Source organism: Pollicipes pollicipes, unplaced genomic scaffold, assembly GCF_011947565.3.
Source record: "Pollicipes pollicipes isolate AB1234 unplaced genomic scaffold, Ppol_2.1 Scaffold_6138;HRSCAF=7277_pilon_pilon_pilon, whole genome shotgun sequence".
NCBI lineage: Eukaryota > Metazoa > Arthropoda > Thecostraca > Pollicipedomorpha > Pollicipedidae > Pollicipes > Pollicipes pollicipes.
In genome coordinates, this window is record NW_023596818.1 from 26,183,421 (window position 1) to 26,190,733 (window position 7,313).

The following is a 7,313-nucleotide window of genomic DNA, read 5'->3' on the forward strand; positions in this document are numbered from 1 at the left end:
CGGCGCCATGGGCTACGGCGGTTCCCTACCCGGGCTCGTCGCTGGGCTCGACCCGTCCGTCGACGCTGGAGCGGCGCCCGGACGTGTACCCAGACGCAGCTGTCGGCCCAGCAGCAGCACCACCTCCAGCAGCACCAGCAGCAGCAGCAGCACGTGCAGCAGAGTCAGCAGACGGCGCGACAACAGATGCCTGTGGAGATGGCCTCATACGCCGCCGCATACAAAGAGTGAGTGTCCCGCGATAGGGTAGGGAATCAGCTCTCTCGACATCAATCAGCGGCAGGTGGACAAATTGCACCAGTTTTTGCCCAGCTGGCAGGCGTTTCATCAAGGTGGCCAGATAGCGAACGAGCGGGCGCAGGGTGGTCCCTTGTACCGCTTGTCACGTCCCACTTGTTTTTGCCCAGCCTTTTCCACTACTTCTAATTGATCTGCCGCATTTTGCACGGCTACCCGAGCAGAAAACTTTGACCCACTGGCCCAGCCCACCTCAAAAAACCGCTCTCGAGTGGTTCGGTTGTGCACCAGACTGGACAGGTCTAATGTCTATATCAGTCGAGTCGCAAAAATGCCACCTTGTAATGCGCTCACATACATCATGTGCGCGATTTCCTCGGATTACGTCAGTACCGCGGCGGCGGTTCCCAAGGTAGGCCGGCTTCACTGCGAGGAAGTCAGGCCAGGTCTCACCCGTCCGGGACATTCCGCCCGGCTCCGGTGTCAACCGCAGCGACGGTCGCTGAGACAGCCTCAGCTCCGCCTGGGACGCCCCACACAGCACCTGGTACACTTCAGGCGCTGCAAAGGACGCGCTGTTACACGTGATCTCACGGCACCGCAAATTCAAGGCTAGTGTCACGACACCGCTCGGGCAGCGGAGCGAGGGACAAATCTGACGCAACCCCAGCGTGTCACCGGGCTCGGGGTGAAGACGGCCGCTTGACGAGCGGGCACGATAAGCAGCTACCGACCCAACACCGTCAAAACAGCGCCGCATCGCGTTGGCCATCGGGTGCAGAGCCCCAAATGGGGAAGCTGCATCGCAGTACCGGCAAAGGCGTCGCTCCTGCCGACGGATGCGCCCGCGTCCGTCCTCAGCGGCTCCGCATTCATCTGCGTGTCGCGGGGCGGGTGTGAGACGCCTAAGGCCTGCTCCTTTAGAGGATGTCCTGGTAGCCTGCCCACCGCCAGGCGTCCCCGCCTCGGCGCCTCCAGACCTGCTCGACCAGACCACCTCGACCTCGACCTGCCGCCACCAGACTTGCTTCAGATGTCATCTCTGCGTGCGTGCGTCCCGCTCTCGGCCTCCTCGGTGGGCGCACGACAGGCGCTCTATCTACCGCAAGAATGCTGTCCAGGGCGTCTCAGTCACGCCAGGACCACATTAGCATTCCGGCCGCCGGGTCCGCGGACACCTGTGTCGTCGCGCCGGGCGGGGGCGGCCACAGCGCGCGCAGTCGCAGGCCCTGACTCGGCGCGGGGGCGGAGCTCTCCACCGGGGGTCGGGTCATGGTATGCTGGGGGTCGCAACATGGTGTCAGACTGAAACACGACCTCGGGTCGTGTCAGGGTGTTAGGTTATGGTGGGTCGTTGAGTCGCAGGATGGGGTCAAATGAGACAAGACGTCGGACCCTGGCAGGTGTTGTGGAGGGCTGTCAGGTAATGATTGAGTGTCATGTTCTGGCACAACGTCACGGGCGCTGGCATCATGTCTCGGTACCAAATCACGATAGGATGGAAGGCAACGACAGGGTATTTGGCTACGATAAGACTTCCGATTTCATCGAGGTGTTGAGCTCTAGCCCGATTTCAGGCTGCAAGATGTCAGCCACTGGCTGGATATCGGGTCACGGTGCACTGTCAGCCACGGCGATGCTTCAGGTCATTGACGTGAGATGAGGTACCACCGCAGACCACATTTCACCCCATATCACCACACGTGACACAGGTCACGTGACACAGGTTACGGCAGTCACGTGACACAGGTCACGTGGGTCAACATGTCACGAAAGGTAACTGGCTATGGTGCAGCACAGATCAACACGGGCAACAGCTCACACAGGTTGTCATGCCCATCCCGGGCGCAAGTCGGTCCATGTCCCATGGGGTGGCTTGGGACTGACCTGGCACAGACCACAGCAACACGGCAGCACACGCCACTTCACTGCATCGTGATGCTGCGCCGCTGTGACAGGCCACGTCGGACGAAAGTGTCGAATCACGACCTTTTGACGTTGATTCTTGAGGCCATTCCCAAGCCTCGCAGATGGCAATTCGAGAAATCCTGATAACGTACACGTACATGCACACAGACACACACACAAACACACACACACACACACACACACACACACACACACACACACACACACACACCACACCACACACACACACACACACACACACACACACCCACACACACACACACACACACACACACACACACACACCACACACACACACACACACACACACACACACCACACACACACACACACACACACACACACGCACACACACACACACACACACACACACACACACACACACATATATATATATATATATATATATATATATATATATATATATATGTATGTGTGTGTGTGTGTGTGTGTGTGTGTGTGTGTGTGTGGCCATACCTACAGCAGTGGTCAAACAAACAATAGCAGCAGCCGCTTCAGATGCTGTGCATCGTTAGATTGTTCGTTTGCACGGTTCGTGTGCGGTAATTGTCACTCAGATCCCGTTGGGGGCAGCTGAGGTGCTAATTGGAGGACGGGGATAGCCAGCGCTGGCTGCAACAATCACTGCAATCTATGATACGCATTGCAGGTGCAGGTGGTGGTGGATAGGTGGGGAGATGTATACATATGTGGCGCGTGAACAAACCAAAATGAACGCTCAGAGGACGTTCGGTAGTGAAGGTAGGTCAAAATAGTGAGATACAAATGCATAGATGGCTGTGGGGCGAGGTCGTCAGTGATTCTATCCTTTCCCCTCCAAAAACTCTTACCTGCGTGCACCTTTGATCTCTCATGGGTTACGGCCGAAGCATCCAATGACTGCAGTACAGCGAGCTACAAAAGCAGGATAAAAAAGGTGTTGAACGTTAATATTCGGAGCTTTGCTTATTCACCCACTGCGCTCCTTTGACGGGCGTATGAGCTCTAATTCTGGCTCGCTCGCCGGTGTTGTTTTAAACCGTAAAAGGCTGGTTATTTATAGACACGTACCGCCAACCAGGCTATATCGCGCTATCTACTACACAACCTCGTGTCCAGGCAGCGCGTAGGCGAATATCTTACGAACGACTTTCGAATTCCATAATCTGCACCAGATATGCCGGGCTGCCGAAATAATTGAAATCATTATCGCGAAACGCGTCCCACGCGCGAACCAAACTTGGAGCTGGATGACATATTGCGTGCCGTTTACGACGTGCGTGACACGATGGCTGAGATAAGATGTCAACCCAGATTAGCTGACACCTGGATCGGTGCACTTTATTACTGCACATCTTGCGCAACGATGCATACTCGGCGGCATGGCGCCAGCACGCATACAAAGGCGTGAATGTTGGAAGGAAACGGCCGAGCGATACCCGCCCTTCGCTGATGCTATCCGACAGGCAGGCGACGTGCCATGCCAAACGACTCGGAGCAAGGGAGGCGGCGCCACGAGCGACAAATTCAGGTCAACACGGTAACACCTGTCTTCAGGGAACCGCTGGCCTTCCTCGGCCGCCGCGATGTGGAAGGGAAGTTTGCGATGTCCTTGCACGGCCTCTCCTGCTGGGTACGCGGATGGCAAGTTGTTCCTGCCATATGGAGCGCTGCGGTGCGCGTTTTTGTTCGTGGAAACAATGACCGAATTCTGCCAGGCGAGAGGGCAGCCTGATCAGCTGCTGCGTTCAGGGCCACTCGACCGATGACACAATGACTGATAACCCCCCAGCAACGTCCCTGGCTTCGTGCCTGGCATTCCACACGCTCTTCAGGTTCATGCAGAGGCCTGGGATATTCACGGCCTGCGCCCAGCCGATGTTCTCTCCACCACACGCCAGTTATTCTGTAGCCCGGTGCAGCAGACCGTTCTTGGTTGTCGCCCGGCTTCAATATGAGCAGCACTGCTGCGGCGTTCCAGCCATTCGTTGACAGCGGGAAAGCCTGAGACACGAGCCCGCAGCTGCATTTCAGTTCGATGTGGTTGAGAAACGAGAAAGGAAAGCGAATTAAAGGGCGAGAAGCGGCAAGAAGGCTCCCTCTGTCGTGCGTTTTCTTTCTCTTGTCTTTTCTTTCCGTTCTCCAAAAGTTTCTTCGCCTCAAAGTTTCCAAGCTCCTCTTCCTTTCCAAAAAAGAAGGACGCGCGCGGCTGCTGCCTGGCGTGCGGATGCAAACACTGCCTGCTGTGGAACGTTTATTGTGGGAAGTCTGGGAAGTTAACAGAGCCGCGATAGCGCGGCTCTCTTCAGTATTCACATACTATTTTGTTCTCCTGCAATCCCTGCCTCGAACCTAGCGAAAGTCAGTTCCTCAGTCAGCTCCCGTCTCTGTCCCATCTTTTCCCCCTGTTCTTTTCCTGTGCCTTTCCGCCCACTCTGTCGTGCCCCCCTGTTCCGTAGTCTTCTCTTTTCGTTCTCCAGACGTCTCTCCGTTTCCAAGCTGTACCTGAGGCCCTTCGCCACTGACATCTCTCCGTCCCCCAGGCGTATATCTCCGTTCCTCAGCCATGCTTTTCTGTTCACTAGTCGTGTATTTACATTCACTAGTCTCGTCTCTCGTTTCAGCGGTAGTTCCGGCTCCGTCCCGCCGGCCGAGTACGTGTCGCCCGTGTGAGGGCGTGACCTCCGGCCCGGCCGGCCGACCTCTGACCTGACTTCCGGTCGGGCGCTCCTGCCCACTGAGGTGAGCGGCCGTCTCTCTCCCGGGGACCGCCGGCCGGCCGACCGACACCGCCCGCCGGAGCTGGCCGGGTGGTTTGTCAGCTTAACACCCTTCCACGGCACGATGCTGCAGGAAATTAATCCTGCCAATTACTTGGCAAGATCGGCGCGCGATAGCGCCACCACTGTCACCTCGATGTAAGGCCGTACATCACTATCAGAGGCTTAACGACACCAACTTTGTCCAGTGTCACGGGACGCCTGTCCAAAACGACTGGCCTCCGCGTATGATACTTTTTAAGGCCGAGTCAGCATCAGGCTGCGCACTACAAATGACGTCTTCCCGTTTTGTCGACGCTGCCCGCCCGATGCGGTGCTGATACGCCGTCCCATTGTTTGGTCTACTTGTGCAGCAATCGGTGGGCGCGACGCTTATTCTCGACCAGAAATGCTCAACTCAGGTCCTGAGCTCGCGATTAGCATGGCGTGCTGCTCACCATTAACTCCATGATGGGCCTATGCGATCAACAGGAAGGCACATTGCGCAGTGTTTTTACGAGTGTTTCCTGCTTTGGCAGGCATGTTTGCAGGTCAGGGTTCGTTTTCTTATCGCTAGATGCGCGGTGGACGAGGAGTCAGCTATCGCCGGTCATGCGGTGCCAAAGTCATGTGACACACAACAAACTCACCGAGAGATGCCCGACGGCGAGATGCCCGACGGAGAGATGCCCGACGGCGAGATGCCCGACGGAAAGTGCCCGACTTTTTGCGGAGCTGCTTTCAACGCCACTAACAAAGGACACCCCTGTTGCAGAATGATCGCCGTCTGCCATAGTGCAATACGTCCCCTGCTGGCGACGACAACATTATTATCTGCAAGGGGGCCTGACCGGTGCAATGACCTTGAGCAAGGTCCTGCTTCGGCCGCCACCGCCGCTGATTGGAGCAGCGACGTCCAATCGGAGGAGCGGCGTTGTGCCGGGTGTGACCTGCAGCTGGAGAGCGCCGCGCTGCAGTGAAGACGACCCCGTGACCTGCTACGTGAAAGCTGTGATATCATACGTATTTGATGGACCGGTTAGTCCTATAGTGCATACGTAAATGTCGTGTAAAATAGAGGAGTAGACAGACGTGCTGACGCCGAATGTGTTGGCTCGGTACACGGTGATGTGTTTGCGTGCGTATTTGCCGTTTTCTCATCGTGTTAAGTTGATTGTGCCAAGGCAATACCGTGGCGTTACACTGTTGTTGACTAGCTTGTCTTCGTTTGCTCTGCTGTTCCCTCCCGCCCGCCCTTAGCACCCAAGCTATGGTTGTGGTCGGTGGAACTCTGTTCATAATTGGTGCCATCATTCGGGTTTCTTCGCCATGCCTGTGAAGCTCGCTGTGACATACGCTACCCTTGAGTCGCATTCTTGACCCATGCAATGTTAAGCCAGGGGCGTGCGAGTTAGTGCGTCTATTTGAACATGATGATGTGCTCGCTTTGTCCCCGCAGTTGTGGAAGCCATCAATCTCAACCGCTCTTTCGCCATTGCGATACGAATCCCACTGTGGCCATGATTTTAAGTACTTGACGAGCTGTCTTCCTCGGTCGAGCGCGCCCAGCACTGTCTCCGTCGCTGTTCATACTGAACCGCGTCCCCCCCTCCCCCCAACGACAAGCCACGGCTGACCTTGACCCTTGACCGTCGTGACCTGCGTGCGTCGATCGTCGGTGTCAACGCCAGGTCGAGGGTTCAGCCACGCTCGCGTTTCAGTCACACAAAGGCACTCAGTGCCGGTCGTTGTGCATGGCTTTCACAGGGTTGCTTCAGCGCCACCTCGCACACGTCGTTACGCGTCGTTGCCCACCCAGACAAGTGTGACAGACATCTTCCGCCACACAATGACAATTATATCTCACGCCAAGCTATCCTGCAGACTGGATCAGTCGCCCTTCGACAGCCTGCTACCACAGCCGCCTGACATTGACCTGACCTGTGGGGCCTGTGTATCCTGGTCGAAGATACGAGCCGCGCAACTAACGTGTTCCTGCCGAGTCCTCGTTACACATCCCGGTTCGGTACGTTTCTGTGAATGCTTGTTCCCATCCTAAGCTTGAGCGGCCGGTCTGCCCAGTCATAATGCTGCCATTGTTCAATGTACATACGTGTCGAATGGAAAAATATAACCTGGAATGGATATTGTGTGTGCATATGGTGAAGGGCGTGAAATGCTGCTGTCTGTATTGGAAAAGGCGGCGTCCGCAAGGGCTATGGAACACGTTGAACTCTGAATATGAAGTGATGATTGAAACATATCAGTTCGATAAGGACTTGTTATGTATATGGTGTGACAGTATAGCCCTAAAACCCCGTGCACCAATACAATTATTCCGGTTTCGAGCGCCTTCATACAATTCTTCACCGTTTTTATCATCGCCAT

At 55.9% G+C, this 7,313-nt stretch overlaps 1 long non-coding RNA gene across 1 annotated transcript; it reads left to right on the top strand.

The window, feature by feature from the left end:
- Window positions 1-108: 108 nt before the first annotated feature.
- On the top strand, window positions 109-7,070 carry LOC119106023 (uncharacterized). The gene is made up of 3 exons (XR_005095088.1): window positions 109-227; window positions 4,791-4,908; window positions 5,701-7,070. It is a non-coding gene; the product is annotated as an uncharacterized LOC119106023 (long non-coding RNA).
- The last annotated feature ends 243 nt before the right edge of the window (window positions 7,071-7,313 follow it).